General features: G+C 47.6%; 1 pseudogene; it reads right to left on the bottom strand.

Moving 5' to 3' along the window:
- Positions 1-2,294: 2,294 nt before the first annotated feature.
- LOC149326592 (cytoglobin-1-like) lies at positions 2,295-7,940 on the bottom strand (annotated as a pseudogene).
- Between the last annotated feature and the right edge of the window lie 896 nt (positions 7,941-8,836).

An 8,836-nucleotide genomic window follows, 5' to 3' on the forward strand; every position in this document is an offset into this window, starting at 1 on the left:
CCCCGGTCACCAGGGGCTCCAAGGAAACGATCAGGCCGATCAGGCCGACCGCGCACTCTCTCGCCGGGCAATCTCCCTGTCCTTGGAAGCCTACTTTCAATCAGAGAATCTGGCCCTTACATTGAAACACATCACCGATTACTACAAGGAGGAGCACCGGCGCTACCCGGCCCCTTGTAAGGGACTGGATCCCGCTGACGAGCGCCTCCTCATCAAAATTCTTACTAACACTGTACCGTGCCCGGCGGTACTTAAACATTTCAACACATCCTTTGATGGCACGTGCCAGTTCTGTGGGGAGGTGGCTGACACCTTCCGCATGGTTTGGGCTGTCAATCAAACCCATCTATCCCCCCCCCCCCCAACCCCAACCCCACCAGAGAGGACTGGGAGGCGGCCCTGCTGGGCTGTCAGGACCTAAAGACCCAAAAGGCCTTGGTTCACCGGACTCAGGCGGCGTTGCTTGCCAATGGGGCCCCGGAATAGGAGCTCCACCTAGTATTGTTAGGGAAAAGGGCCAATAGGGCCTACCCCAATCACCTCTCTGTAAAAATTTATTCCACAATAAACGTTTTTCACCACAACCACAACCACAAACTGCGGCCGTAGCACAATTAATCCGTTACCCATGTCATCACTCTAGGGTTAATGTTGTAAAAGGCGACTTTTTTATTTAATAAACGATGCCTCACGGTGTGAAAGACCTTTTTGAAATCCACAAACACACTGTCCACGTTCAGACGCGCGGTCCCAGTGCAACCGTCAGGTCCCAATGCAACCGTCCCAATGCAACCGTAGTACATTTCTCCAACACCGAACTTGTGAGATGAATGTGGGTTTGGATACTGCAGACTTTTCTTCTGCACACTTGGTGCGATCCTACCAAAACTATTTCCAGTAGCTGCAGACGAGAAGAAAGAAACTTCGAAAATATGCTTCAGCATACTACGTTCAATAAGCATATCGAAAGATGCCCTTGACCAGTTTTCAACTGATCTTGGGGTGTGCTTTTGTGGGTTTAGTATGGTGCGACCAGCACTGAATGTAGGATGTAGCAAGCCCATGTCATAAGCAGCATCGAAAATTTACAACAATGCATGTGCTAGGCAAAGCAAAAAACGTCATATAAAACTCTCTACTAAGACAATCAGAGTCAGGATGTTTCTATCCCTGTAGAGCAGAAACCGACAATTTGACCTCCAGTGAAATAAGAGGAGATTTGGTGACTGTACGCTGCTGATCTTGAAGTCGTGGAAACGTTCCTTTTAAGGAACTTAAATTTGACCCACTGGCATGATTACTACTTCCCTCTGAAACCCGATTATAATATGAAAAAAGTCACCAAAGGCGTGTCGTGGAGGTATCGCTACGGTATAAAATTTCTAAAAGTCCATTAGAAAGACCGACCTGCTTTTTATCATTATGCTTGCGGTGGGATGGTTGATTATTAATAACCCTCCGTATTTACGACCTAATCAAGGCAACCTGATTTTTTTTCTGCGCTGAAGTGCTGTATCTGTGCATTGGCATTGTTGTCATTAATAATACTTTAGGTGCAATTCTTTCCAGCTCATGTGGGCTTATTTCCCAATCCACGAAAGTAAAGACGCTTCAGGGATGAGATGAGCGATGATGATTCATTGGCCAAGTTCTTAACTTTCTGCTAACGAGGTCATAAACAGTCGTGCTCCCGCGGTTTGTCAGCAAGCCGATTTCCCAGTGAGCCCTCAACAACAACAAAAAAGTTGATGAGATAGCTGTGCGCATAATATATTTTAGGCGTACCATAAAACAGCATTCAGGTATTCCATCACTGCAGCCAGGAACCAACAAATGGGGCTTTTGAATGGCTCTGAATCTATAGCCTCAAGAGGAGCGTAGTGCTGTGCATCACATTTCCGAGGGCCTTGCGCATGAGCAGGAAAGATTGGAAATTTAATGAATTATTCCCCTCATGATAGCGGCAATTGTCAGCAAACGCACAAGAAGAAGTATAGAAGCCGTACGCATGTATGATTTATTTCGAACAAACGCTGCGCGCTTGCTTTCAAAAAAATCCGTCGGTGAAAAAATTATAGGTCAACCCGAATTCAAACCGAAACTTTGCACAAAAATCTTCGTTATGGCATGGGCAAACAAATTACGCCAAGGCCTAAAATAAGAATGCATGCATCTATATAATAACGTCAGTGTAGCAAAATCAGCAAATCACAGAGATCCGCGCTAAGTGTCTACGAGTGCCACTTTTACGAGATTGAAGCCCATATCGTGCGTGGGTCGCCGTGGTTTCTTATTCAGGGCTTCTGTTTACGGGGACCTTCTTTTCCGCTCTTCCTCGTGTTCTCTTCGGCACTCTTCTTCTTGGCTGCGCTTCTGTCCTGCCGCGACGCAGTGTCGGCGTCCGCCTTCTGCCCCTCGCTTCCCGGCCTGGCCTCGGCGGGGCCGGTGGTTTGCTTGCGGATAATGCGCGGCGGCCTCTTTGGAGCCGCCGCTTCGTCAGCCGGTGCCTTTGAGCGACCACTGCCGCCCCCGTTGCTCACCGCGGCGGTAACCAAGGGCGTCGACGCCTACATCGTCTCGCTCTTCATGGATGAGGCGCGGCTGTAATAGTCCGATGCCGCAGAAGCAGTCGAGGCCCTCTCGGCGCGTTCCGCGGCCGCTTTGTCGTACACGTCCTGGACTAAGGCCACCATGCACTGCGCGAAAATCAGCGCGGAAGAGGCAGCGTCAGCCGGTGTAAAATGATATGGTATTCTGGCGGAACAGTTGTGAAGGCGAACATGGGCGACGTAGGAAAACGATACCGATTGATTCAAACGCAGAGAGGTATTGATCACGCGCTCACTTCGCTAAGAACATGGGACCTTTTTGCGTTTCGCCTTTATCAATGTGCGGCCCCCTCAACCAACGAATGAGGGCGGAGCAACCGAGAGTCATACCACCATAGGCACAGCAGCAGGTGCCTATCAACAGCCTTTGTCAAAAGCAAACAGTCCTAATTGTTTTCTTCAAAGCAGTTATGTGGGGCTCTGGTAGCATCCTTACAAGTAGCAAGATTTTTACGCGCGACGTCAGTTCCTACCACCTTCAACAGTTTTTTTTAATGCTAGCTATGCTTACGAACACACATTGTAAGGATAAGAATAAAACCAATTGCGCTGAATACTTTCGACTAACGATAAAGATGTGCACCGGGCCTAATTCCGTTCAGGGTTTCACCCATTGACGGCAGCGGCTTTAGAGAAACAATGAAGGTCGGGAAAGTGGTATCAAAGCATGCCTAAAGAGGAAACTCTAGCGCTCAATGCCATACAAGAGATTTGTTGAGTGCCGCTTACACAGAAATGAAGCGCAAGCAGGCCCCTTCGTAACTCTGACCAAGATTTGAATAGCTGAATGCTGTTTATGTTAAGTCAGCCAGTATACTGTGAGCTTGACTAGTTTAACTCATTTTCTGATTACACAGGCCTAGAGAGTATGGTTGGCGCTACTGGTGGACCACAACTCAATGCGAAATGGTTATTAATGGACGAGAAACCTTCAGCGCAGTTTACATCCCCTAATTCCCCCAAAGTAGATAGTGGTAACTGGAGAGAATTCCTGGAAGTTCCACTTCTAGAACCGCATGCTTTTTTTTCCGACAGAATTGGCATTTTATCAATGTTTTTATCCTATTGTATCATCCACGGTTTTGTGCGAAACGAAAAAAAATCAGGAAAATTTCACGACATGATTCATGATCAAAACGCTCCACGGGCAACAGAGTACAAAAGTAACAATCCGCAGGCAAATGCTAACTATCTTCTTAAAGGCGGTGCTTGTGGAAAAGGAAATCAACAGAGAGAAAGTGGCGGGGACAAAACGACATCAAAAACGAGGGATACTGTGCATTCATCAGATACAAGTTAGTCACGTGAAAGAGATGGAAATAAAAAAAATCATAGCAGTAAAACCTTAGCATGCCATAAATCATAGCGAACTAGACGAAGCACACACGAGAAAGCATGCACCAAAGAGGTAAGTGACGGTTTAATAAAAAATCCGAAGGAATAAATACAGCCAACCACCGAAAACTGGGCACGTCACGACCACGTTGAGGCAGGTAAAACACGTGCAAAGAAAAAGTACCCTTGAGCAGTAAAAAAATTCGGCGGAGGCCCTAAAGACTGCTTACGTTCCTAACTGCGAAAGCGTTAAAATGCTGAGTTATGCTACATGTCACCATGACAATGAGTCATAACGGTGAGTATGAGGCATCACCATGCATTATGTTTCTAAAGTTTTAAAGAAACTCTGTACCCCTACTTTACCTTACTTGTAGAGTACATTTCAGAATGATCATTAGTCGTGACTATGGCTACAAAGCAGAACAAGGCATACTGTTTGTACAACTCTATACACGGTACATTGTGTCACTTGCAGAATACTGAGTAATGCTGCGGAGTTATGCGTCATGACTGACTGCGCTACCTGCAAGGTCTGAGTCATGCTACGTCGCAAATGGAAACCGCTAAGTCGTGCTATGTTGCGGAACCATTATTTACATTGAGGAATGACTGACTAGGCGTCATGGCTACGCATGCATTGTACAAACTCTATGGATACACCTTAAATTACCTTACTTGTAAAGCGCTGACGTAAGACAGTCTGACAGGCTGGCTAATTGGTTCATGATCTATTTTGAAAGGCTATGCGCTAAACAGACGTTCGCAGGAAAAAAGTATATACGACAGAAACGAATCGCACAGGCTGAAGGCATAGCAAAGAGCCTGTAGCAGACGATATGTGCGCCAGTAAAACTTTTAAACGTACTATTTAGTAAGCGAGCTTTATCGAAAGGCTGCGCGCTAAGTAGACGTTCAGAGGAAAAAGTAGAGACAAGACAGAAGCGCGTTTCTGTCCGCTCATCTCTACTTTTTTTTTCCTGTGAACGTCTATATAGCGCATAGCCTTTCAATGAAGGTCTTCTAAAGTGCTGAGTAGTGATACGTTTCACAATGACTATGAGTGATGAATAACTACGATTTATCAATATCATAGGTAACAACAGGTTGCGCTTCATCGCTCATGATTTTGCATGCTCGCTTACATGTCATATGACATCGTACACCGTCGTTGGGCATCGTCCAAGTTTTTTTCGGAAGACCGCGCTGAATTTCGTGCAACGCACAGCGGCAGACGCCGGCTTTTGTGCTAATGGGACATGTAGTGCTTTAGCAATGCTCCCAAAAACGAAACATACACTCAGAAGCAGGATAGTATGAACAAAAAGAAGTGTTAAGTTTAATTTAGTTTATGGGTTTTAACGTCTCTAAGTGACCCAGGCTTTCGGATGTCGTAGTGAAAGCCTCCAGAATTATCGGCCACCTGGGGTTCTTTAACGTGCACTGGCATCGCACAGCACACGGGCTTCTAGCATAAATAGAAACGTACCTAAAACGAGCAAGGGTTGTTAAAGAGAAGACAGGTCATTTTGTCCACAAACGAAACAAAGCTATCACAAAGATGATTACACGATTGCTTCCAGACAGACGAGATAAGCTTAACAAGCATAAAATACAGCAGGCCCGTTCGCGGATGAAATTCACTCTGGAGTGCTACTCAATAAGTGAATTCGTTGAGCTAGTGCCATAAACAGAAAAAAGAATTCTTCAGGAGACAACCAAAGCAGCAGCTTGAGCTTGTTGGTTATTCATCGTCAAGTAACAGCGCAAAAACAAAGACCGGACACATAAAACTAAAACAACACAACGAGCGCTCGTTGTGTGTTCTAGTTCTATGCTTCCCGTCTTTGTTCTTGCGCTGTTACTTGAAGGAGACTTAAGTAGCCTTAAGAGTGTAATCTGATAGCGCTGATATACGATATCAGCTGGCTGCAGTGAACCCCTAATCTAATGGACTGAACGAAAGTTCGTCGGTGGTAGAGGGTTAGCGCACCTGGCTTGCGACCCATGGGCAGCGTTCTAGTACCGGCTCGACCATATTTATTTTCAGAGCAATTGTTTTCCTTTCTATTGCGAAAGCATTACAAGTGCAATCGGCACAAAAGCCGGCGTCCATCGACGTGGCAAATGACAGGATACGGCGCGTTCAGGGATCGGAACGGTTTGCCCATCCACTCAAGGCACGACGCCTGGTAGTGGCTTCACTGAAAACAGTGGCTCGTAGGCGTGCAGTCGATGCCTCAATGAGGTTTTCATCCTGGTGAAGTGAACGTTTTATACAATTTTGCACTGTAATGGACAGAGACGCCTTAGTTCGATGAAAGCCAACACTCACGACACTGCAGGCCAGTAAATGAACATATTATCCAAATGTGCCTTTAGGCCAAGGTCGTAAACACCTTTTATTGACGTCGCGCGAGCTGTGTAGAATTATACAATGTACAGCTTTGGTCGGCTGAGGGGAGGGAGGGGGGGGGGTGAACTCTATCATGGAAATGGTAAAAAGAGCAAACGTTTTAGTGCGGCAGCTCTGCTAGCCGCGATTTCGGGCATACGAGCCGGATTGTGGGCAACCTGCCAGGTGTGTACACCTTCCAGCTAACCATCTGGGTTAGCTATTTACCTTGAAGGTAAATATTTCCCTTCAGGGCAGGCGCATTTGTGGGACAGGCTTTTGGTCGAAGGCCTTATCTTAAAGATCTTAAAGACCTTCAAGGGGAAGGTCTTCACTGTAAATCCATTCCGGAAAAAGGTCTTTAAGGCAAACGGCTAAGGTTATTAAATTTTAGCACTTAAGGACCTTAATTGCCAACCGTAAGCAGTGATACTGCTCGATACTAGGCCGCCGCGCTAAACCGGCTGCTAATTTCTTTCTTCGCCATCGAAAATTGATTCATATAATGAAAAGTCCAGATATCTTTACAAGGCTGTTGAGCTACTCGGTCTTGTTTAAACCTTTCTCGCGGAAGCATACCGAAAAACATTCTTGAATGAATTGATGGAATAGCAAAATCGCTTCAAGGCCTTCCTTGTTAATTTTTTGAAATCTGTGACGCGCAGAAATGGCCGAGGGAGCTTAATAGCGTTTTCACTCTGCAGCCAAGGGTCGTTACTTCTGGATATCCTGGTTTCACAAATCGGAGGTCTTAGGTAGATCTTTGGTGTGCTTATTCTGTACGCTTAGGCAACATTTGTTACAAGTAACTCGGAGTAACAAAACTCCTTCTAGTGCAAGTGCAGTTGACATGGCTCCTACAATCCAGTTTCTGCATGATACTGCTTCTTTCAGACTTAACTTGCCCGTCAGCACTGGTCAATGATTATAGCTGCAGCGGCAGGCAAGCCATATAGTACAGCCTACATGATCCTTGAATAAATTACACGAGTTCTATTCTCTTGTTCTTTCCACTATATACCTCTGCCATAGCATATTCGCGTCAGAAAATGTAGACATCGTTCAGCTGAAGGAGCAGTGCAGGCTGGAAGCTAAGCGGAGCCAAATGGGTTACTCACTGCGAAGAACTTCCGCCAGGCCTCGACGGCAGCTGGCGTCATGTGGCGTTCATCTCTGGCCTGCATCGTATCCACCACAACCTCGCCCATCACATCAAAGTGGAGCGGCTTGACCCCCTTACGGCGCATGTGCTCGGTGGCGTTGCGCCACACCAGTATCTCGAAGGTATCCGGGTCGCGCAAGCTCTCTACCATGGAGGTGATGTGGTATCCGATGGCACACCCGTGCGCCCTGAACGTTGGGTCTTCCTTGAGCGCTCCGACGGGCCTACCGCGAAAGTGGTTGAACAGTTGAATGTACTCGGGGTGCCTGATGAACAGGGAGACGAAAAGAAGTACGCCGTAATCGGGGTTCTCTCTGGTGAATTTGCGCCACGTCTGCTGGACGAGGTGCACCTCGTTTTCCGTCAAGCCTGTGAGCTCGTCTGGCAACTCGCCAGTCTTGCGGTGGATGTTGCCCATTCCTTCGTCGAAGGCTTTAAGTGAGGAAATGTAGGCTCGCTGCGCCGGATGGCAACGACTGCGTTGTCTGATAAGAAGGACGTGGTTGAAATGGCGTATGGCGGCTTCGTCTTCTTCAAAACAAAGCGCACTGCTAGGAGACCCATGTTGTTGTTCGGCGCCAAAATGTTTCGCATTTTTTGCCCTATCTAAAAACCAGGTAGTCATAACACCAGATATTTTTCGGCGCGTGATCATCCTTTCTTTTCTCTACTGGTGCTCGAAATTGCGACAATACTTTTGACAACAGGGGAGATCAAAGGAAAGATCTACTGAAAGAAGTCCATGAAGGAAGAATAAGATGGCGCTTTTTCTTGTGGACAAGAAGAAGAAGAAGATGAAGAAACACCGAAGCGGTAGCCTTGTGGTAGAGCATCCGCCTTGCATTCGGGAGGTGTTGGGTTCGATCCCCAGTGCCGCCGGGCACCCACCGGGCACCCACCGGGCACCCACCGGGCACCCACCGGGTGCCACCGGGCACCCACCAAGATGTCCCCTGGCCTGGTGCTCGGCTCTTCTAGGGGGAGATGCTTGGGAAAAGGGTCTGAGACCCTTTTTCCATGCATCCCCAAGCGCAGTTGTGGCCCAGTGGTTTGAGCGCCCGTCTCGGCTGCGGGAGGTGGTTGGTTCGAAACCCACCGCCGGACATACACCGGTAAAAATGGGTACAAGCGTCTCCCGCCCTGGAGCTCGGCTTTCTTTAGGGGTGTACGCTTGGGAGAAGCTCCGTAAACCCCACTGTGCCCCTTGCAGGCCAAACCGAGTTTCGAACAACCTCGCAGCCTGCTAAAGGTGGTAGGTACCCTACGGCCAACGCGGTTCGAACGCGAGCAAAGCCCTAATGCTGGCACGGGTTGCACGCACGCCCTAGCGCAACG

The sequence above is a fragment of the Amblyomma mixtum genome, chromosome 10 (assembly GCF_055824585.1).
Source record: "Amblyomma mixtum isolate Tamu chromosome 10, ASM5582458v1, whole genome shotgun sequence".
In the NCBI taxonomy this organism is placed as follows: Eukaryota; Metazoa; Arthropoda; class Arachnida; order Ixodida; family Ixodidae; genus Amblyomma; species Amblyomma mixtum.